The sequence below is a fragment of the Hermetia illucens genome, chromosome 3 (assembly GCF_905115235.1).
Source record: "Hermetia illucens chromosome 3, iHerIll2.2.curated.20191125, whole genome shotgun sequence".
Taxonomy (NCBI): domain Eukaryota; kingdom Metazoa; phylum Arthropoda; class Insecta; order Diptera; family Stratiomyidae; genus Hermetia; species Hermetia illucens.
In genome coordinates this window covers 25,558,100-25,583,559 of record NC_051851.1, presented here as the reverse complement: position 1 = coordinate 25,583,559, position 25,460 = coordinate 25,558,100, and the positions used below count along the sequence as shown (strand labels likewise).

Here is a 25,460-nt window from a genome sequence, read left to right as displayed (position 1 = left end):
CAAGCCAAAGAAGGAAAAGACCTCGTATAGGCAAGGGGTAAAGGAGACCCGGCGTTACCTATGTTAGTGCGGTCATGGGTATCCAACTGAACACTCTCCCTACAACATTGGTGAAGAGTAGGAAATCACCGAAAGTCTGTTAATCACAAGTGTAAGAGATGGAGTGCCATGGTTGTGTTTAACACCATAAGATTTTGACCAGGTTGGATACTGGTAGACTGGGTGCAATGCAGGATATTGCGGAATAGCTTAGAACCATAGTTTCTAAACTGGCAAGTTAAAAGGAAGAAGAGCTGTCGACAAGCACTGGGGGTGATATACCAAGAATACATATAGTGAGAGTCTCCCTTCCCTTAATTGCAACAATGGAGACAGAAGGGCTTATGAACCTACTAATCGCCTAAAAGAAGGTTTCCGTAAACAGTTGAGGAGAGCATTTCGAAGCAAAACCGAGGCAAAATCAAATTCCTCACGATTAAGCTGAGCGATCTCTGAGGCTATCAAAAGTAACGTGTCGGATCAAATACTGATTCGGTAATATTACAGTCCATGTACAAAAAGGAAAACTGAAGAAAGATACAATCCATCGTAAAACACATCAGATTTGGACCTACCAAAATCTCTGCAGGAATTGTGGAGATTTTGGAAGCCAAAACGTCTGGAGCGAGTAAAATGGACTTGCTATCCATTGAATTAAAGAGGCTCAAGGCGAATAACTAGCTACACGCAAGTACCTTGTCAGAGGAGCAAAATGATATGCTAGTCACTAATGGAGCCAAGGACCTACAATAAGATAGCCCAGCAAATTCCCTACGATGCAAAAGCAGTATCTGCAATGATTGTGAGGGTAATTCCTAAGGCTGAGATTGGAGCAGTTATAGCTCAAGAGCTTCGGATGTACCGGGGACAGATTTGTGACTAGCAAGGAGAAAGCATGAAAGTAACTTCGGACACTTTTTGTGAAAAACCAAGAGCTTGCGTCATTTTTAAATCTAATAAAGTAAAGTATGTGTTCATAGAATATGCTACCACCATACACCTTGGGACCTCTTTCTCAAAGTGCAGGAGTACATTTAATGTTTTCGCTTGATTCTCTAGCTTATATACTGAACGAGTAGCCCCAGTCTCTTTTTACTTCGTATTGCCACTGGTCCCAGACCAAATCAAAACAAGTTGCGAAACTGGAAGCTGGACGCTTCAGATATGAAAGGTTTTGTGTACTTTTTTTATAAAGACATTTGAGTGTGAATTTGTCCCATTAGCACGTAACACGTAATATACACATATATTATGTGAGAATATCCACTTTCGGGTAATATCGACATTCAAAATCTTGAATTTAGAAAGAAGTGACAAGTTTGACTTATTATAACTTTGTTAGTAATAGTGTGATTTTTACCAAACTTTTTAGGATCAAGCTCTATATTGTAGCCTACATTTCGTGATGCTAGAATGAACTCAAGGGGCCTCCTGATATTTTTAGATTTTTCGGTTGGGTAGTTTCTGAGAATAGCCCGTTAAAGAAATGATCACTTTCGACCTCCCCGGACTTTCCACCTTTTCAACAAATGTGAAAACTAAGACCGACTTCGGCAAGTACTAACCGAGACCTTTCATTAGATACCCCACATGACTATATTTGGTGTCAAAAAATTTACACTCCTCTTTTGCATATGTAGGGACACCCCACCCCCCTTTAAGTACGATTTAGAATGATATTCTCAACTATATGCGTGAGCGTTCACAGTTCCCACCTTTTCACCAAATTTGGTGTCAATCGCTATAACCGTTTCCGATGCGTGTAGCAGACAGATAGAAAGACGCATAGACAGAGTTTCAAAAAACACCGAAAGATACCTTACAAAGTGATCATTCGTTAGCCCATAGTGGAGTGACTACACCTGGTCGGGACATGCCGCAGGACTTAGTGTTTGATCCATTTAGGAGAAGCTCGACGACTACGATCACCTACCAAATCAACGTTGATGAAGGAAGGAAATTAGGGAAGCTCCCGGAAGGTTAATAAATACCACCACCAAGTGCCCAGTAGGAAAACCAAGCAGAGAAATAGTGTCAGAATACGGACGAATCATCGTTTGCCCTACTCGGAGGAAAAATAATAGAGTTGTCCGAATTCATAAAGAACAAACACAATGCGCACCAGGCTATCAAAAACATGGTCCGAGCCATTCGTGTACTGTACAATAGTGCCAAGGACGAAAAAAATGTCTCGAAGAAATCGAGCGTCACCCATGCAACACAAGTGACGTCCCTTCAAAATTCAAAGGGTCGGTAGGCTTGAAAAGAGGAGTAGAGAGGGCGCGAATTATTCTTTCGGATCCTCGCAGGACGCGAAAAGGTAAAAAGGCCTCTCATCGGGAAAAAAGAAGGCGAACAAAGTGACCAAAATCATTCCAATCGATCCAAGGGAGGAACAGGCACAAGTGCGGACCATGGAACAGAAGATTATTATACAATGTAAGGACATTGATGAAATCGCGGAGGATATCCACGACGCCTTAGAAAAGCAGTTCGGGCCACTTGGTTTACAAGATTCCGCAGTCAGAGGACTGGGGAAGGTATACGGAGGGACGCAAACGGCGACTATAAGCTTACCAGCTGAAGCAGCGTTCAAACTGCTGGCGGCTGGTAAAGTAAAAATAGCTTGGACCGTTTGCCGACTCAGGGGGCAGGTGTCCCCCAAGCGCTACTTTAGATACCTAGAATTTGGCCATATAGCAGCGAAATGCACCGGTGGCTATGATAGGACAAACAGATGCAGAAAATTAGGGGAGAATGTCATATGTTGAGGAAATGCAAAGGCTGAGCCTAAATGTATACTTTGCAAGCGGAAAAAGGGCGTCGCAGCAGGAGTGTTTAGGAGAGTCTTGGATGCAGTAAAGAAATTGTGTTGATTCAAATCAACCTCGAGTCAGTGCAAGACCTTCTCTCGCAGATCATCTATGAGAAAGAAATCGAAGCCGCCGTAATCAGCGAGCCTTATCGCAATAATAAGAGCGGTGCCCGGACTATAGATGTAAGTGGCAATGCGGCAATATTGGCATGCGGAGGTCAAGCAATTCAAGAAGTGATTAAGTTTCCAGAAGTTCGATTTGTCAGGGCAAAAATAGCTGCCATCAACATATATAGTTGCTATGCTTCACGAAGCCCGACGATAGCAGAAGGAATGCTGTCTCGGATGCAAGAAGTCGAAACACCGAGATCATAGCGGGCGATTTCAACTCGTGGATCGTAGAAAGGGGCAGCTGGACTACGTACACAGGCGCCGTATCCTGAGCGAGGCTTTCGCGGAGCTAGATTTGGTGCTTGCAAATACGGGAAATGTTTCCACTTTTCTTGGGACAAGGTCAGGCTCAATAGTCAATCTGACCTATGTGAGTACTATGTTGGCGACGAGAATGGCATGGTATGTCAGTGAGAATTATACTCATAGTGATCACCAGGCAATTTTTCTCTAGATCGAACATCGGAAATGGAAACGGATGTCCCTAGTTATTCGTCTAAGCTCCTCGAAAGTTACTTTTCGGAGAGGATACTTTGATACGATGCGGATGAGGGATCCAAGCAGTGCACCGTCACCGCAAGAGTACCACAGGGCTCAATGTTGGGTCCACTCCTGTGGAATGTAATGTAGAATGGGGACCCTGTCCTTTCCGTGCCAAAGGAGGCCAGGATAGTTAGGAGCATATTTGGTTTTCTCACTCGTCATTGTAGCCTAAGCCATCACCTGGCGAAGATAGATATACTATATCTGAGGACATTATGTGCATGTGGAGAGAGCAAAGCAACCTCCGCGCATATTCTGGGACAATCTTCGACTGCAGCATAAAGTAGAAAATTATACCTGGGACAATCTCTATTACCAGACACAGAAGTGTAAAACAGTTTAAAATAAGGGTCGATTTTGGTACCAATGCATATACATACTACTACAGGTACGCTATATTCAAGAAAGGGGCTAAATAATTCTCTAAGACCCGGTGTAATTTCCCTCGACACCGTTACTATTATTACCTTAAGATTGAATTGATCCTTGATTTTCATCAAATTTATCATCGATTCAACCGAAAAATATTTTCAATTGAATTGCCCATAAATAAAAAGAATGCAGTTGGTGGTAATGCAATCCAAATACCTTAGTGAATAGTTTCAAGGCCAATATGATCACATATGCACATATATTTCTGCACATATATCTATACCACTCGCATTTATAAGGAAAAGATTAACTGAATTTTCGGGCTAATATGATTATTTGATTAATTGCCTATTAAACGTTCGATTATGCAATCATCTTAACGGATTAACGTAATTTCAGATTACCTCAGAAAAACCTAACCACATTTAATCTGATTGCCAAAAGCAAAATGTAATTAAAATGGTTGATTTGGCACATGCGATGGTTAGAGAATTTATTTCGTCTTTTTAGATATCTTCATCTATCATGGGTTCATATGTGTGAGGTCGGAATGGAATATCACCCTTTAAAATTGCACTTAAATGGTCTAAAAAGCCAAACATGGAGCAGCAAAAAGTGCATTTGCAGATAATTATTGTTTACGAAATGGCAAATTGGTAATAAAATTAATTCATTGTTTTTTGCGCTCAAAAAATCCAATCAAAATCACCTATCAATCTTTTTTTAATAATTTTTTTAAACAAGGTGACCACCTTCATAAGATGCATGGAATTTTTACCAGGACAGCAGCTACTCCCTTCTTCTCCGTGGAACCGCAGTATGGCATTACATCAGGGGATGGCGGTACACACTTTAGTTGGCCTTATTTCTTCTATTTGAGGCTTTCATAACTGTCATCTTATTCGCTTATTCTGCCTGAATATTTTCTGCACAAGATTTTTTTGGTCCACCCGTCCTGGGATACTTCTTCGGGTCACTATCGTATGTAGCTTAAACAATCAGGTATACCTGTGATATAACCACACTGTGATGATACCTTCTTCCTCCCTTTTCCGACATTTTTCAACTGCGATGCCGAGGAGTTGGGCCTTCCATCATATGCGTCTGTTTTTTTCATTTGCTATAGATGGCATATCCGAGACGGACCATCACTCCGAGATATTTGACGGCCGTGAATTTGAGGATTCCCAATTTCCAATTCTGACGCAAGCACGATTTCTCTTAAGGTACGTTGTAAAAGCTATTCTATGACTGATTGCTTCCTGTGGATATAGCTCAATATGCTGGAGATGCTGCATAATCACTAATAGTGCTTTAAATCACAGTCTCCTTGCGTGAGCCCGGTACAAATTCCTGTTGGATACCTACGAAGACAGGGCACTTCATGCCTACACGATCTGTCCAATCAGTGTTGTTTTCTTACAAATATATTTCTTTATGCAGGGGTACAAATTGTGACTATGGATCTCCTAATTGAGCTCCAATTCGTTGAATTAAATACCTTCCTCATATCGAAGGTCACTATCGCCCAATACACGCGGACGCTATCCTAACCATAGCTTGCATTTTCAATCAAACCAGTAACTATTTTGATGATGTCAATAGTTGACCTTCCTCTTTTCCTTTAGACTTTGTTCTGTTCAGTAGAGGGGTTGGCTTGGCTTGATTTGATTTGTCATTTTTTCGGGCAAAGATTTGGTCAGGGTATCTCAAGCCGTCGCTATTTTGGTTAGTATTTGACTCGTTTCCCGCGACTTCAATGTTTACGTTTTAGTTTACCCAGTGGATTCTCATCAGCGTTACATAACAATATCATCGCAGGTGTTTCTTTTAGAATTTGCAATGTGATCCACGAGATTATAGCGTGTAACACCCTCGACTCAATACAACATCTTCATCGATATTATCACGAGACCCCGCGAGGGCAACAGGGTGAGCCATCTCGGGTTTACAAAAAAAAAACCTGGTCTAAATAACCTTCTAGGGCCTAAATAACCACTTCCTGCAACGAAAATCAAGCTGTCAACCGTGTCCTCAACATAAGAACTGGTGGAAGGTAGCCCATTTGTATTTATCCGAAAACCGATGGCTGACTGGTTTATGCAATCTTGTCAAGTTTGACGACCTCACGGACGTAGTGTACTAATATTCTTATGGGGTTTGTTTTTAATCACAATTTCCAGCCCCAAATTGGTGAGTTATCAACATGAAGAAATACTGCCCTTGCAACTTTTGAGATAATTTCAAATTGACTTAATTTTTTCATTGCAATTAATGCGATACTAAGTTCCAGGCATTTGAAGATTTGGGTCAACTACCTAGAACTTCCTTTTTGGCACTGAACCCTTAGAGCATTTCGCCCCTGGCAATATGCTCCTCTGCACTGATCGGACCTATAAAAGTCGGCTATATATGCCCTCGCGAAGTGAGGCATGAGGCATTTAGACCACATCTAAATTAAGGTCTGGTTTATTTGAAGGGAGACAACCCAATCAATTGGTACTTCTCTCGGTAGATGGCATATTTATAGGTAGTTTTGTTCACCAGTGATCTTCTCTTCTCTCTCCTTCAGTACGCTTGTCATGGATGTTTCTAGTGAGTAGTTAGTTGAACATATTTTTGGCAGAATTACGTATGGGATTAAATGGCACGATGAACGCGGCATTGTGATTAGAGGACGTCGATGGTCAGGAACCTGCTACGTCACCCCCAGAAGCAACCGGCTCTGGGTTTTTCAGTACTTGCACTGCAAGTTTTCTCATTTCTCGTCTTCTATTTTGATACTGGGTGTTAAATGTTCCTCCAATAGCCAATTTTGTGAATTCCTCATTAATAGGCATGCCCTGATAGAAGACTTGGTCGCTTCTCACAGGAGTTTGCTGTCTATCTGTCATTAACATTGCGGAAATTAACTTCCCCATTCACTGTCTTGTGACCGTGCAATCTGACAGCCGTAGCTGCATTACGATACACAAGTGATTATGTTGCAGCAGCAACATATCAACACACAGTCGAGATGCAATCTCATCATTGATTTGAGATAGAATTCCCGGAATTGTTGGAGATGCATAGGGCCTGGGAGTATCCGGTCTATGCAAAGCACCCATTTTCGCGAATTATATACACGCTCTTTGGAATTCATCCCGAACCTCAGCGTAACCCTCAGCTGAACGGTAGAGAAGAGTTCTTCGGTGAGTACTGACACTGTTGCCTACAATGCGACACAGTGTTATTGATGTTGCCGCCTCTGCCCCCATCGACTTTTAGTCACCAGTTTCCTCGATGACCTTAGGTGAAACACACTCCCTGATGATGGCCGGGATTGTGTCGCTGTGAGTCATAAAGCAGTACTAGTCTGTGACTCGTTGTACAGTCAGGTGCGCGAATTGCGGAAAATGCTTGATAAATCTCTGGTATAACAAGGGGCGACAGCTCAAAATGGTGATCCGGGGGTCGAAATAGTGCCAAAAACTCTCCCTCCAATTGATTTAGTCCGCTATCAATTGGATACGGACTACTGTTTTTATTAAACAATTATTAAGCCCGACTAATCACAGTCTTTGTCTGTAGTAATCCGGGGACGGTTAGAATGCGGTCAGTTGCGAAATAACGGTAAATCGGTAAATCCGCATCGACAGTGTCAGCTTTAAGCAGCGTCACTATTATGACACCCTACGAAAACCTCAGCAGTTGCCTAGCTAGAAACTCTACCTACTGATGAATTGCCTGTACTTGATTTCATTGAAACTACTAACAATGCAACTCCACCGCGGGCAACGGGAAAAGTCTTACATTTTTAACAATTTTCATCTAGCCAGTAATCAAGTTGTCAACCTCTTTCACTGCTATTTCTGTCTTCTGACTAAAACGCTCATCGATATCTGGTTCATACACAAACGCAGTAGTTAGCTGTGCTTTCTTTGTTTTCAAAATCTAGAGCTGTTTGCTCAAGGTCCAAGGGTCATTGTAGGAGTAAGCAAAAGAGCTTAGTTGAAGTTTGTGAGGGCAGAACCTATGGTACGTTGCCATGTCCTGCACATGAAACAACGTCGCTGGAAGCTTCATGTCGATAATAATAATAATAATAATCGTTGGCGCAACAATCCATATTGGATCTAGGCCTTGAAGTGTGTTAGAGCACTTCATTCAAGACCGTAACGGTACACCACAGTACACTGTGGGAGGCAATGTGGTCAGCATTGCGCTCGCCCGAGATTATTACCCTGATTTCACTCAGGTACTCATTCACAGCTGAGTCGACTGGTGTCCGACATCCAATCACGATAACAAATTCCTCTGCCCCCAGCGAGATTTGAACCGCGACCTTCCGCTACGACAGCTTTGTGCTCTAACCACTCAGCTATCCGGACACATGTCGATAACATTGAGTTAAATCCCCTTTTCCCCTCTTAACATTACCTACAGTGAGAGCTTAGTAGGCGTGACCTCCTAGAAAACTAGGGATGAGAAGGGGGCCACCTGAAGCTAAGCAATAATCAAATCTTAAGTCAATGTGTTTTACTGTTCCGATTAAACGGTCAGCCGTAGAATTTATCTAAGAATCTCTCAGTCTTATCAACGAAGGCTTTATCGAGATGAACCTTCTAAGCCCATGGCAACAAGTTGTTTATATAATAAGCAACTAAAACAAAAGACATCAAAACACAATTTCATGAGGGAAGAGCAACCGAGTTATGGTAAATCCGACTCTCTCTACTGACACCGTCACTGTCACTAGCCATGGTAGGTAGGTATATAGGTATCAGCTGTCGCACCGAGGAGCCCAATTAGCACTGTGGTGCGCACTTTTGATACCGCAAACTCTTAAGACCATGATTGCTGTGGCAAGAGCGAAGGGACAGAGTCTAACCGGATCAGATCTTCGGAGCCAATTCGTAACACTCATGAAGGAAAGCAGCTCCTCTATTCTGCAGCTAGAAACCTCTCTGAGGTCCTCAAAGAATTGTTATTTTAGTTTCCGAAGCTTGGCTCTATCTAGCTCCAATGCTATCATACGATGTCGATATTTGCTTCAAATCAAAGGAGAAGGATTATTATCAGAGGACAGGGATCGGAACCCCAGTACTGGCGGCTTTTGGGTGTTGGCAAGTAGGCTCCTGGTCGTCGATATCTTTCGGCTGCAGTGTTTCGGTGGTGGGCAGCTTGGCCACTGTCGCATATAATGCTGCAAGCAGCTGAGACAGAGACTCCTTCGAAAATACCAGAAGATGATGCACTTTTTTGAAATATATTCACTGATTCTTATTCACTTTCGTCAAACCAATTTCATAGTGTGAACGTGAGGCCTTCCGGACATTTTCTAAAAGATGACAACATTTTATCTCGACTTGGACGAAACGAACTGCATGCCCAAATCAAATAATTAATTATTATTTGAGTAGATAATATTCCTAATTTCATCTATTATAATTTTCCTTTACTTTCTGCATATCTAATTACCCGTATTGCCGGACAATCTATTTGATTACCTTAGTGTATCTGACTATCTTAAGTGGATAGATCTTCCTCCCTGATAAACTGCAGTTTAATAACATCTCTCCATGAAAATTTTATACAAAATTACCTGCATTATCTTGTCATGTCTGCATTTTGCATTTTACCAAGTAAAATTTGCTTTCTCCTGGTCTTGTCTATCAGTCGATCAATGACTGTTAACTTTCACCCAGTTGGTTACGATAAATTTCGCTTGCAAACTATAAATTAAATTCATTTTGATTTGACGATTCTGCACATATGCTAATTAAAGTTATATGAAAAATGTTATTTTGGCAACTGGCGAGAATGATATACGAACATTTTAAAAGTATTTTATCAGATTTACATAAGTCCTCTATGAGTATCTTGCACTTTCTGATAGTAGATACTGGACGGAATTAAAACAAACTATCGTTCTGTTGTAGAGCAACGATGAAAAAAGTGACGGCAATAAAATTAAAAGTAGATTGTAAATTTTTTTTTGTCCAATTCATTAATTCGTTTTCATATGTAATATATTTAAATGTGCTCATAATGTAGTGTTTCTTATGCCTTTTGGAAAAGAGTACAATAAAATGCTGATGTTGAATATATTTTAGTTTAGTTTAGTTTACTGGGAGGAACTGCAGCTCCGAGCACTCAGGCCATTGTTAGGCTCATTGTACCGTAAATCGTCTATTTAATGGCTTCCCGCCTACGGTGTTCGCAGCCTTTAGCGTATCTGAGAACATTCTCCAGAGGCAGAGAGTGTGCAGATTCTGCATTGAAGAAAACCTTGCCAAGGTTTTCGTCTGAGATCTGAGGATGCCGGGCAGCTGCATAAAAAGTGCAGGGCTGTCTCCTCCTCCTCCTTACATTGGCTGCACTTAGCGGAAACCACCACCCCAATTTTTTCCATATGGTAGTTTAAGGAGCAGTGTCCCGTTAAAAGCCCTACTAGGGTTTTCATGTCCCATTTCTTAAGGGACAACAAAAATGCCGCTCTAGTGGCCCTAGGCTCTTTCACAAGGATTTTCGTGAATCCTTGCAATTTCACCCTTTAGAGTAGACTAGATGGTCGGATTCCAAGAGCTGGTTCTGGCCCCACCATTGCGGATCCAGACCCTCGGCGAGCCAGTCTGTCAGCCTCCTAATTACCAGCGATGTTAGAGTGCCCCGGCACCCGCATCAGGAATGTTTCGTTCAATCGGCCAAGTTTCAGCAGCAGCTGATGACAACTCCACATCAACTGGCTTGATATGTCGTTGCCATTTAGTGCCGATAATGCCGCCCGACTGTCGGAACAAATTCAAATGGTGCGACCCCTCTACTTTTGTCGCAGACATTCTTCTCCTGCCAATGAAATGGCATATATCTCCACCTGGAATATGGTCGTCATTTTTCCGAGGGATCGGGCCAGTTCTATAATCGGTTTCCCCGAGAACACTCCTGTGTCCGATCCGCCCTCCATGACTGACCCATCGGTGAAGATTATTGAGTCTGTAATCTGAAAAGACTCACGGCCATTTGTCGACCATTCTTCTCTTTCGGTGATTACGGGCGGGTTTTATTATGGATGTATACATCTAGTATATCCGTTTTGGTGAAAGTCCCCAATAGATTTAATAAGCAGTTGGATATAAATCTGGAACATTGGAAGAGTTCCGCTATATCTTCCAATATTCAGTGTCATAAAATTTCATTTTTCTTTATATTATATAATATTTTTACATTTTTTTATCTCTGCAACAATCTAGCCACGGTTATTTTGGATCCCTTCGAGCCTAATTTATTTTCGAAAAGCCGATATTCTCTTCGTTGCAAAGAACCAAATTAACTTTTTCCCAAAAATTTTCGAAATATTGTTTTTGTTCGGAAAATTGATAATATTTTATACTAACAAGAAACTCAATTGCTAAAAGAGAACTCCACCCATCAATGCTAGATAACACCATCTTCAATCTTCATCTGACATCTCGTTCGGTTCATGCTTGGTCCTTGAAGTCACTCTATACTAACAATATAAGTATGGGCTGACAATTTTAGTAATGTGGCACCATTCCAACTTTTCCTGTGTAGGATCAAATACCCCCGTCCAAATTGCGCCACTTTTTTCCTATTCCCATATTTATTATCGTCAGCTGAAAGGATTGTTGGCATATCATCCCAGTCGAAGACATCCGTTTTAGAATCTGAGGCTTATTGCCGGTTGTCCGTCATTTCGCGCGGAATTTGTCTTCAGGTGTTCATTTTGAATTATAACCATCCATTATTATGTAGCCCCTCAACTATCCATCTAAGTGTTCATAATGCCAGCAATAGCACAATAAAAATAGTATAATAAAATAAATGAAATATAAATAAATAACTGTTTTGTGAAAAGTAAATTTCTGGATTTAATTTCAAATGGGATTCAGAGAGTAATCAGGACTTCGAAATAAAGAAAATCAGGAAGTTGCAACTCCGTAGAAGGAAAGCAGGCAAGGGGCAGCTAGATCTATATTTCAGGGAGTGCCGTAACATAGACATGCATTGTCCGATAACAATAAACTGCAATTGATAGACCAATAGCTTACTCCAAACTACAATTTTTATTTTACAGTACGGATATACATTTCGGGAGCAACTTTCCCCCATCATCAGTACAAAGCTACTAAAAACAATTGGGATTATACTTATCCATCTGGTGGTGCCTGGTTGCCTCTTTCTGCTACGAAAATAGTGTTGTATAGGCCATGCGGAACAACCCGCTTCCCGAATCTGTCAAAAGGGTCGATCCAGCGTTGAAGGAAGCTAGTGTTGTATTCCTGAATATTGCGCGACTCTAAATGCCTAATCCTGCGCTTCCAAGAATCAGATGTCAACCAAAAATCCACAAGGAAGGGAATGAGATGCGAGAAATCATTGCGGAGCCGAACTCACCGACGTACAGCATCGCCAAGTGGTTTATTAATGAGTGCCAGACCCTTGGGATGACGAATAGTAAGTATCCACTTGTTAACTCCCATCAATAAAGAAGCTGCAACACATTGAGAGGATGGGTGAGGACGAGGTGATGGTGTCGTTCGATGTAAAGGCATTATTTCCCAACACGCCAGTCAGTTTCTGAACTCGAGAGATGGCTGAGCCAGTTTGGATCATGAACGAAAACTATTTTACGTTTCGGGATAAATTCTATAAAACTACTTCGGGAGCAGCGATAGGGAACCCCCTCTAGCCGTTATTCACTGAAAGGTTCATGTCATCAATCGAAGAAGAAATTGAATCCAGAGGAATAATGCCTAAAGTATGGTTTAGGTATGTAGACGACGTATTTGCGGTTATTAGAAGAGACGATATCTCTCCTCTATAAACAAGATTCATCATAAAATCAAGTTAACGCTAAAGGTAGAAACGGATGCTGCTCTACCCTTCCTAGATCTGAATATCGTCAACTCTAGCGGGTATCTTAATTTCGAGATATACCGTAAACCTATAGCAACGCAGAGAACGAAACCAGTAACTTCATACCATACATTTTCACAAAAACTGGCCGCCTATAATTGCATGATTCACTGACTGATCGCATACCCTCTTTCGGAATACGGTTTCAATAAGAAAAGACAGCACATTAGTGACACCGCTATTAAGAATGGGTATAATCCTCAGACTATTGAAAAATTGATCGGAAGGAAAATCATGTAACACAATAGGCATACCTGTACAACACAACAGGATGGACGACTCCGTAGCCTATATAACGAACCAATTTGTGAAATATATCACGATCATTTGTTCAAGGAAAAAAATTCGGGTTAGTTCGGTGGACCCAATCTGTGTGGATGAAAATGAACTAGCCCGAGAAATCCATAAAAGGGATGTCTTTGGTGGGCAAAGAGAGATAACGTAGGCCAGAATGCCAGACAGCTGTTAGGGATATCCAATTAGTGGACTACGCCTTAAGACATGGATGTTAAGAGTTCCTTCCGAAAGTAGAAAATACCGAACGCCGGTTGTTTCACCATTGATGATGATGATAGTAGGAAAATATTACCAAAATCTATCATCATTAGTGCTCACTTTTTGAATAAATTTCGCCGCAACCGCACCGAAATATGTTCTAGATCTCTTCAAGTCCTTCTGAGAAGCCCACATTCCTAATCTACTTTTGTGCACCATATTTTCAAGAGAAACTTCCTGGTCTTCCAACTTGGGATAGTAGATTCCATTTTCTGGAATAGGCTTTCTCAATAATATGAAGTATCCACGCTCCTTGCGTATTCACGTTCACGCCCCTACAGACCAGACTGTAAAGTCGTAGAAGAATAGGATTCTAGGAAGCAATAGAACGAACCCTCGACGCCTGCCTCCGGGTAGAATATCAAAATCATACTTGGAGATTTTAACAGCCAAGTAGGTAATACGCTGACTCCCATAGCTTTCATAAGGATACTAGTGATTTATTTGCACGAATAGTTTATAGGAAGTACCTAGTTTACGAGGAAAGCGGTCCACAAACAAACGGGGGCCTCTCCAACTAAACTGACTACATGTTAATCGCAGGTCGCCACCTCTCAGCTTTGATGAATATCAGAACATATAGGGGGATCAATATAGACTTGAATCGCTATCTCGTTGACATGGTGCCCCTAGCTCGAATAACATTACCGCCTAGAATCCCCTGTGATAATCAGGTGAGAATGATGGTTTCAGACATCCACAACAAAGTTCTCCGTCCACCTGAAGAAGGTTATCATTGATAAAGTCACAAACATCCTTGGTTCCAGCCGCAAACCAAACCGAAAGAGTGAGTTCGACGATGAATGCAGACTAGCAACGAAACGGAAGAATGCTGCACACGGGCAATGCTGCACTGGCACTGCATTGGTCAAGACAAAAAGGGAGATCTCATTTCCAACCGCATGGGTATATTGGAGCGATGGGTTGGAGATTTTGATGGACTGCTCAGCAACCAGAATTTCGTTGAGTTGGAGGTCCTGCCAACTGAAGATGATGGACAAATACTACCACCGCCAACCATGGAAGAAGCAGTTCGTAGAATTCATCGCCTTAAGAATCGTAAATCGCCAGGAGTCGAAGGAATTACAACTGAAGTAGTTGCATATAGAGCGACCAACTACACCAAGCGGTTCATCAACTTATGCTAAAGAATTGGGAAAGCAAATCAATGCCTGAATACTGGCAATGAGGGCGTTATCTGTCCCATACATAAGGTGCTCTGAAGAGGCGGCGACAGACGGGGCAGCAACCCTTTTGGATAGACCAAAACCGAGTGGCCAAGGAGAAGCTTCATGTGGTGGCGAGAAGAAATGCTGTTCCCTGGCCGTGATGCGGTAGGCTGAATAAGGCTATCAGACCCGAGTCTGCACGGGGACTCATTTGAAGTGATTTTTGGTCACAAAACCTTACCAGGGGTATACTTGTACCATGGGAACCAGGAATTCAAATGTCTTAGGAAAATTCTTGAGTTATGTGCGCTCAGCTCGGTTATAACGGTTGACCCCCTAGTGGGAGTTTGATGGGGGCTGTGGTAGCGTTCAAGTCGATAGACCTCAAACGTGGTTTTGCGTTTTAACACAGGCCCCGGACTCTAAAGTTCGGTAGAGAATCAGGTAGATCTTGCATCCACCAGTATGAATGCTGAGCCATGCAGTCTCTATAGACTGGTACCATTGTGTTGGCCTCAGTGGGGATTTGTTCGTGGTCACAAAATTAGTCCGTGTCTCAAGAAAACCCTGGGATTAGGTGAACTCGATTGGTACTCACGTTAAACCACTAAGGACCTAACTGGTCCTTACATAAAAAGGAGAAACAATTACGTTGCGGTGCACTATCTCTAAAATATTCTCCGCTATTTTGCTAAGCTTCGCATGTAGTTAGCAGCTAACAGAGCCCATTTCAGATTACAAAAACTGTTTCGCTTGAAATATCTCACTATAGAGCCCATATTGTACAAGGCAACGACTTAACCAGTCATCATGAATTCCTCGGAGACCCTGCACTTGAGTTCCTTACTAAGGCAGGCCGACCAGATGCCGGTTGTTGCATCAATAATGATGACAACGATGCTTTTCAAGACGATCCCTTCACTTTTCACAGTCAAGACGGGTGCCCTTCCTCGGAATCTTAGTGATCATCTCCTTCTTCAAATCACTGGGACACATTTCAAATTCCCAGCTTTTAGAAAAGTAACAACTCCGCGGAAACTGCAGGAACTGTACAAAAGAGTTCCGCAGGGAGATAATGATGACCAGCGAATTTGCTCCCTTTGATTACTTTTGTTAGTAGTGATAATTTCCCTTCTGTTTGGACAAACAGTAGTTATCTGCATATTACGGTGGCTTATGCACTTATAAGCTGTTTCATGATGCGGTATATGGAGGCGAAATCGTAGCAATTTGTGGCAGCTTCTTCCTTAGCAAGCGGGGTGATGAAATTCTATGGAATACTTTGAACTTCTTGTACTTTTCCCCTGTTACGAAGTTCCAGCGCGTCACACTTGGTATCGGTGGCAGTCACCAATATATTTTCTTGTGTGCTTCTGCAGTAAGTCATTTCTTTTAACGTCCAGTTTGGACGTCCACTCCACCCGCACCGGAAACAAAGGCAGTTTTGCTAGTGCCCCAGAGTTCATCAATATTCTCTGGAGGCTTGCTTGAAGTTTGTGTCGCTTGCATAGCAAGAAACATTTCCCGGTTCAACAGCCGGATTGCGGATGCGGCCCATGTTAAATTTAGGGGACCGACGATCAGCTCCCCTGTGAGCAGATACAGTAGCGCTGCGTAAACAAAGGTAAGCGACCATGAGATGATTTCGAGGCCAACGTAGCACACCTTTTGTTCCATATATTTTAAGGACAGTTCCTAAATCTACTGCTGGCCGCGATATGGCTGATTTGATTAGATATTCGTTGGGGGCCAGTCGAAACCCAACTGATCTTGTGGCAGTCCCTGATCCGGAACAGTGTGCCACCGATGGCGCTGTGGTGAAAGTCGCAGATGTCTAGAAACCTTTCACAGTTATTGTTTAAGGTAGCGAGGAATCCTAAGTCCACATCCATTTGATGTTGGACTAGACCAAATGGAGAGCAACTTACCCTCACGTTTTTTTGGTCCACGGATCCCTCGTTTGGGGCATGGCGCCAAAGCATTTAAAAATAGGGGCTAACGGTTTCGTCCAGGACGCTCCTTGCGAATATATAAAGGAGCGTTTTCCACCTGTTGCCGCTTACAGTCACGCTACTCCCAGGGCAGAGGTGAGTCAGCGTCTGATGAGTTACCTTCGCCCTGGATGAAACCGTTAGTCCCTACTTTCACAGTTGCTGTTACAATCATCGAGATCACGCCTCCCCTATCGTATGTCAGAACAAGGTGTTGTCAGAACCCATTTTAGCCCTGAGACCAGCTTTTACTACTCGCGCTAGGCTACGAGTATCACAAGAGGCAGATTTTCACCATCTCAATTCGCTTAGTTTCAAAATACAAAATCAAGTTCTACGCACCCATTTTCAAGTTCAAAATTCGAATCAGGGTCATGAAATCAAGAAGCTAGTTCCCAACGTTCTCAGCTTCCACCCCATCGAAAGAACTTGATTCCCAGAGAAATAAATTTGCAACTGAAAGAGCCTCTGAAGCAAAAGTGAATCGAAGAAGCATTGGTTTCAAAATGTGTACTCGAATATTACAATATTCAAAAGATACTTACTCAACCATATTTTCGAAATGGCACTTCATTACAATCATAATGACCACAAAGGCAGAATGTCGGCACCCAATATGACTTGCTAACAGCAAGCATGCCATCCATTAATTCTTCAAGCAACATTATTGCACCGCCATGTTCTCAAGTCCCGGCCCAAAAAAAATAACAACATTTTTACCCAGTTTAAATCGCTGAAAACACTTTACTTAATGTCAATCAACATCTTACAAGCGATCTCTTGAGCGACAGCACATTCATCGACCCACACAGAATCTTCGGAACCAGCAATTATCAAAGAAAAACATGCAAACATAATATAACTGCGTATGGATGTGGCATATTTAGATATCAGTTGCTGGTATACCAGTAACATCCTGGTCGAATTATAACCACTGTGGCATGTGGGTATGGAGTGTGCACGAGATAAACTGGAAGGGGCTGAAAAAGCAGCTCCGTACGTAATACCACTTGGGCACACAAATCAGATTGGAAGAAAATCGTGTCAAATGAGCGTAATAAAAATCCACCTCCGTAATCCTACAACATCTTCCACTGGCGCTTATGTAAGGTCTGTAGCCATCATTTGGGTGGTCGGAATATTTTTGAGCCACAGATAGAGTTGTTCGGTGAGCCTTGATCCAAAAATATGGGTTTTCCGATCTAAGGACTCGAAATTATTAAATTATGAAAATGAGTTTGCGCCAGTGGATCGATCTCAAGAACCGTTTTTGACTCCGAATGGGAGTAACTTATCTCCACCTATTTAGAACATTTCATTGACCAAAGATTTACTAGACGATGTGAACTTTATAGCGGTTAAGACTCCACCATTTTTTGGATTCATCGCTCCTCCATTCAGTCTTTAATTAGAAACTGTAGATGGAATTATCTTCTGAAGAAAGATTGACATCGAAACTTCTTCTTGTCCTAACAACAATCAACCACTCAGACGCTGCCTACGCCTACAAATTACTTTAAAAATTGATTCTTTTCTTCCGACCTAACCATTTCTCTTGGTCTTGGTCGTCTTTCACTTTCCTGTAATTCTTCTCTGCATCTAACACGAATTAGTAAATAAAATTAATTTACGATCGACCTAAATTCGAAGTTGGATGCGTTACAATGGATGCCTACCAGCTGTTGAGAAGGTTTCCATTTTTACATTTGATTTGATACCTGATAGTATTCAATTGAATGATGGGAATCTGATGGGACTGAAAAGTTTCAGAACGGGTTTTTTGCCCTTTGGATGTAAGTAGCTAATGGGCGCCGCGGTGTTTCAACCTATTTGGAGGAAGATCGTTTTGAAATTAAGTTACGTATACTCAGCAGCAAATCATTTAATAATGCATTTATTCATATTAAAGGGTTTTGTGGAGTCTGGGAAATACATCCGAGCATGATTTCAAAAGAAAATGTTTCTCATAGCCTCAGATGAAAAAGGTGGCCTGGTCTGATTATGCTTCAGGTTAAAGTTGCATAATTCGGCAAGTCCTCACACGACCTCCTCATAGTGGCCGCTGAAAACCGTCTTCAGGCGGGACAAGAGTGTGTAGGGCCGGGCTGGGAGTAGGCTCATCCAACTGACGAGGATCTGCTTGTCTGCTGGTCATGTGTTAGGGGCAAGTAGATCTGGCGGGGGAATGGACTGAAGCAACAGCCCGGGGATCGTCCTCCCTGCACCGGAGAAGATGCTAATAGGACCCCAAGGCAAGGCGGAACAGCATACGCCGAGGGCTTCGTGGCCAATGGGGAGCTTGGTCTTTAATATGCGAACTCTGAATACCTTGGGCACCTTCAGTTTCAAATAAGACCCTTACCCTGGTGGCCGGGCCGGCTAGGGTGGACATTCTTCCCGGACTACTCGTGGGACCAAGACATGGACTCAATTATCAAAAAAAAAAAAAAAACAAAAAACGACGATAGAAGAAGAGGGGGTGATGCCAGGCGCATCATCGGAGGACGAACTGTTGGCCTCCAGCCAGGAGACAGTAGCCGTCGAGAGCAATACACTCGGTGCCAGCCGTAGCACCATTGTGCTGAAACCAACCGCAGGGACCTCCAGGAGCGAGGCGGCAGACGGACTAATGACATCCAGCCTGGAATCTACTACCGTCAAGCTGCGTGTAGTGAGTACCAGACATAGTACTTCTAACTCGAAACCCTCAGCGTCGGGGGATCCCTCGAAAGCGAAAACCGACAAGAATTTCGGTCGCCGGAAACCGGCTAAGAAGCGAAGGTCCACTGGTGTCCTGCTCAAGAGCCAGTGCATTTTCTCCGCAAGATTGCTAAGAATAAGGAGGCCCATATTGTCGACGAGTGGGATGAAAGAGACCTCGTTAAACATCAGGAGATTGTTGATGAATACAATAGCAAACGCCTCTCTGACGAGCAGAAGGCAAAGCCCATCGCTCGAAAACGCAATCGATCTCAAGACGAGGTCGAGTAAGATAAGAAGCGGAGCAGAGTGGGCAAGAGCGCAGACGCTAAGCAACATCCGAAGGAAATTGGGCAGCAACCGTCAGCCGACGGGCCACGAACTGCGAAGCCTTTCAGCTACGTGGCCAGGAGCCACTTACGTGTGGCGCTGGCGGATGGCAATTCTGTTGAGGCCAGGCTGTCGGGCATGGTCTCTGAGCATCTTCTGGACACCGGAGACAAACACCCGGGACTCATCCCCCATTTTGATTCATCTCAGGTTGTGCGTGGGTTCCACGTAATAGCTTGCATGGACCAGTTCTCTAAGAACTTTTTCGGAGGGCGTTAAGCTCAAGATCATCCCTTACAACGAGATTTCCAGGAGATCGGTCGCTCGCATCTGGTTGCCGAAGATCCGCATGGATAAGGACAAGCTCGTCCAATTCCTGCGCTTTCACAACCCCAGGATTCCCACGGACGACTGGACCCAATCGCCGCCGCCAACGAGCTGTGGGAAGAGATGACGATCGACGGTCCGACGGGGACTGACGAACCCCCAACGCAAGCAGATCAATCTGAGGGTAACGCAGATAAATCTGCAACACTCGAAATGCGTCTCGGCTAATCTGCTTGTCTTCCTCTTAGAGGAGGCTTACATGGCTCATGACCGATCAGCTTCACCAGAAGAACTAGAATATCTGACGAACACCATAGCAACAAAGAAAGCCAACCTGCTGATAGGCTGCGACGCTAATGCAAGGCATACGCTTTGGGGCAGCTCCGAAATCAACAAAAGAGGTGAGTCATTCTTTGATTTTATTATTACTTAAAATCTATCGGTGTGTAACAGGGGCAGTACACCAACCTTCCATATCCCCTGCTCGGAGAACTGTGATGGTTGGGAGGAGGTCTGGAGAGTATATGACCAGAGATCCTTCTCTGATCACCGTTGGATACTCTTCAGTCTAGATCTCGTCGCAGAGGTCTCCAAGCCCTTTAGAGACCCCAGGAGGATCGACTGGAGAAAGTTTGGTCTGGTAATTAAGAACAAACCCTCCGGTGCGCAAATTGGTAAGATTGGCACGACAGACGAACTGGAGTCAAAGGTTGGGGCTCTGGAGAAATCTCGTGCCTTACTAAGTACAGCAAAAAAATCCTGCCCCCGTGGTGGAATGAAGATTTCTCTTGTCACAGGAAGCTGACCAGAGAAATCTTCAACATCTGCTACAGGCAAAAATACTGGCAGCTATACAAGGACTGCCTGAAGAAGTGCAAGTCGACCATCAGGATCGCCAAGAGGCGGTCTTGGCTGGACTATTGTCAGAACATCGAAAGCACAAGTAAATCCTCGAGGTTCAGTAAGATTCTGTCCAAGGAACATAAGAGCCCACCCTTTCTTAAAAAGTCGGAAGGCTCCTGGATGGAATCTTCTAGCGAAACTCTGCAGCTGCTGGTTCAAACGCACTTTCCCTCCAGCGAGGAGTACGGTGAGCAGAACCTTGCTTGGAGGGTTTGCGGAAACCCCAGCTGTGCGAGACTATCAAATCGGTAATTACCGAAGATAGGATCGGCTGGGTTATAAACAGCTTCTCCGCATACAAATCTGCAGGCCCAGATGGCATAATGCCAGTCATGCTACAAAAGCAGCAGGAAAGGTTTGTGCCGTGTACCCTAGAATGCGTCCTGGACATTCACTTAAGCACGATTATGGAGAGAACGCCTTTTTCGAAGTCCCAGCATGCCTACCTCAAAGGAAAATCTATATAAACCGCCTTTCACGAGGTAATTGGCACGGTTGAGCGTTCGTTGCAGTACAAGCAGTACACCCTTGCTGCCTTCTTGGATATAAACGGAGCTTTTAACAACGTCAGTACCAACGCCATCAAGGAAGCCTTGACCGGTATTGGATTGGAGGGGTATCTCATGCATTGGATTATATCCATGCTGAGTACCAGGATAACCCAGTCGGATCTGGGAGGCAACGACTTAACCTGAGCTGCGAACAGAGGCACGCCCCAGGGTGGCGCCATCTCACCGGTGCTCTGGGTAATAGTAATGGACAAAATTTGACGTACATTGGACAGCAACGGAGTGAAGGTGGTGGCGTATGCCGACGACTTGGTGATATTAGTATCAAGGAAGTTTCTGTCCATTATGAGCGACATCATGGAAGGAGCGTTGCGAAAGGTGTGCCTGTGGGCCCCAAGATGCTAACTCAGCATAAACCCAACCAAAACGCAACTGATGCTATTCATCACCAAGACAAGGATACGGCTCTATTGTATGGTGGCAGGCTTTGAGGAAAAAATACAATAGAACGAAGCTTAATAGGATTCAAAGAACCGCGTGTGCAGGTGCTACTGGGGCTCTGCAGCCCTGCCCAGCAGATGGTCCCAATGTACTGCTGCATCTCCTCCCCTAGACCTCCACATTAAATATGTTGCAGCGTACAGTGCCGTCAGACTACGTGATTCCGTATACTGGGCAGCGAAGTCCTACGGCAACAGCAACATCCTAGATAAAATACCTCAGGAAATGTGGGCATCCCCCATGGATTATGTCACACGAAAGCTGAACTTCATGAGAAACTTTGCTGTGGACCTTCCAACCAGGGCAAAGTGGAATACCGGCGGCGTGTTGCAAGACTATGATACAGTATTCTTTGCGGACGGATCAAATATGGCCTATGGAGTCGGCGCGAAGGTTTTCTCGAATATACACAGTGTATCCAAGTCGTATGGTCTCCGAGGTTTCGCCAGTGTATTCCAGGCGGAAGTACTAACGATATTGGAAGTCTGTCGATGGCTTGAGCGTGATTCGACATCTTTCCGGTTGGTGGGGCAGTGCAAAGACGCGCTTAATCGTCTGGGCGGAACGCTCAAGGTCATTCTCCTCTGGGTTCCTGGGCATAGGAACATAAACGGGAATGAGCGGGCTGTCGGATTGGCCAGGCAAGGCTCTGCTCTTGGCAGTCTCTCGGCGAATACAGTCGGTGTTCCGCTGGCGGTGGTCGGGGGCCGAATCTACTCGCACTACCTAGCAGCCGCGGGCCTGAGATGGCGAAGGCTTACAAACTGTGCCAAGTCAAGGTGAATTTGGCCCGCTTATAACATAGCCCGATCACGAGAGCTCCTGTGCCAGAGGCGTGCAAATGCATTCAAGATTACAGCGGTCTTCACGGGGTACTGGCCCATAGGAGACCATGCCGCTAAGCTCGGCATACCCTACAACTCGCATTGCCGAAGCTGCGAAGAAGGAAGGGAAACCCTCATGCACTTTCTCTGCGGACACTGGGTAAACCATTCTTTGGGGACCTCAGAGAGATTTCTAGCTGCAGGGTCGGAGAGCTGCCTTCCTTTGTGAATGCTACGGGCTGGCTCTGAAGATCGGAGCCAGCTGCACTCTGCCTCCCTGCTCCAATAACAAGAGTCACCGTCTTAGGAGTTTGTGGCATCACGGCTCACCAAAGCGCTAATTGGACTTCTCGGAGCGGCCACTGATACCTACCTACCTACCTACCCAGATGAAAAAAGTATCTGTTTCGCTAGCCTAGGGTCAAGCGGTCCCTTTGGACCATTTGCAAAAAAAATAAGGCCTTCTGTACAGTTACAAGAAATACTGCTAGAACTTTTACTCTAGAAGGGGCTCAAATTTAATAAAAAAAATCCCCCTTTTCTCTGACAAATTACCAACTAATGAAGATACATAACACCAATTAACGAAGACATATTGCTTGCTAAACAGATCCATCTAAACAAAAAAAATCCCTCCCACCTAAATTGCTATCATTTAAAATTAAATTTCGAAAAATCAGTTTCCCACATAAATAAACTTTTAAGAGAATTAAATATTAATACAAGACAATTTAGCTGTTATCAGTAGGAGCATTTGAGTGGCCATTAATTTTCCCAGAGCCACCATTTTATTTTTAGTTTTCACTTAAGTTGATGAAGTAACACGCACCTTGCTGCCGTGATAAATATCGTCTATTCAAATTTTTCAGACGAGATTAGGAACCAGTTTGGTTTCAGTGATTCCGTTTTGTGTGTTATTAATTTTTATTGCATATTGGAACGACATGGTTGCTTTATCGATGTAATTTTCTGAAAGATATTCCATCTGGTGATAAATAATAAAGGATGAATGGTAGGTGCCGCAAAAGAGATTGAAAGTGCCAAGTCTTATCGTGCTTTGTTTCATTTACAGCTCCTATGAATTACTAGGAATGGCACTTTATCTGCGACCTTCATATATCCAAGATTGTTTTTATTTAGGGGCTGAAACTGCAGACACCTATTACTCGAAAAATCAAATATCTCTTTACCTGCGCTACACTAAGTTTGAGGCTACTGCGTTGCAGAGTTATGAAACCATTGAAATCCTTTACTGTAGTAAATGAGCCTGACATCGACAATTACGGCAGGAAGACTGTCATTCCGTACTAAGTCGGTAGGGCTCCCCTCGGACACCACCTTGTCGTGGTGGGGGAACTTCTGGCAGTTTACTACTACACTAAGGGTGTCCAAAAACACATAAAGACGGAAACATAGGATTGTAACTCACCAGCTGGGAAGAACTCACAGACCTCGAATCCACCCGCGACTTTGAGAAATCAGGTCGTGGCCGAGGCACGGATTTTGGAGGCCTTATCTAATTCATATCCCCCACAGAGAAATCTGTGGAAGACAGGCTCTTTACTTCAGTGGAAACCTACACCCGGTGTCTACGGCGCGTCTACGGATAGTACAGCAATTCCCTTAATGATAGGAACTGGAAGTCTGACTACGGCCAGCCTGTCGATGACACTGTTGCCTAACTCTTTCAAAATATGAAGAGGAAGGCCGGGCAGAAGGAAACTTCAGCCATAAAGGAGAAGAGACCCCCTGTTCCCAGAAAAATGGAAGAAAGGGAAGCTGGTAATGTGGACGTAAACATGTGAAAACAGATCCTTGCAGCCCGGACTCCGTGAAACTGGGAGGGCTTCTAGCCGACGAAAAAAAAACTGCGGAAGTAGGCGAAGTTTCTTTGGAATGAGGACATGGGCTTGGATACACCAACAAGTGTGGCGATATCCAGAGAAATCGGACGCGAGAAAGCGGAACTTTCGGCGGAAGATGAGGACAAGTAGGTAACCCCGGTGAAATCCATGCTGAACGCAGCAGACTTTTCAGTTAGCAGCGGTTTTCATATTAGACTGCACTTATACAAACATAAGAGTTAGTCAAATCAATCTGCTGCATGCCAAAGCTTCTTCCAGGACTGTCCTTATATATTTCTGGTTCAAGAGTCATGGGTTCGTTTTAACAAAATCTGTGATATTGGATCAGTCAAGGAGGCTAGGATCTTTTTCGATGAAAGATCCTCGAAACCAAGGGCCTGCGTTCTGAAGTCAAAATTGTTAGAAGCAACCATTCTGAGACAATTCTGTTCCCAGAACCCTGTTGCGATCAACTTACAATAACACGTTAATGTTAAGAGGAGAAAAGTCATAGTTGCCTCTGCTTACTTAACCTATGATTCTTTGTACCTTCCGTCGACGCAAGAATAAGAGATCTGGTAGTGTATGCAGGATCAAGTAGCCTTGAAGTGTTAATAGGTGGTGATGCGAACGCTCAGCATATTTGTTGGGGCAGTAGCAAATGCAATCCTAGAGGAGAGAAACTGTTTAATTTTATCACTTGACCTGTCTGATGACCGCGAACGTAGTGTGCGTCCCTACGTTCGTGGGGCCAAGAGGAAGTGAAGTAATTGACCTAACAATCTGCACTTCAAAGTTGTTAGACTTGATTAGAAACTGGCGAGTGCTAGATGAAGTCTCACTCTCAGATCAGAGCGAATAGCCTGTAATACAATGGTGGAATCCTGGGAAAACAGATTTGACAAAGTTCAATGAACTTCTTGACGGCAAAGTTGAGCTCCTTAGGCG

General features: G+C 43.6%; 1 protein-coding gene across 2 annotated transcripts in view; it reads right to left on the bottom strand.

Moving 5' to 3' along the window:
- Positions 1-25,460, bottom strand: part of LOC119651765 (cadherin-99C) — a 466,245-nt gene that overhangs the window by 306,840 nt on the left and 133,945 nt on the right. The gene's annotated exons all lie outside the window — the stretch shown is intronic.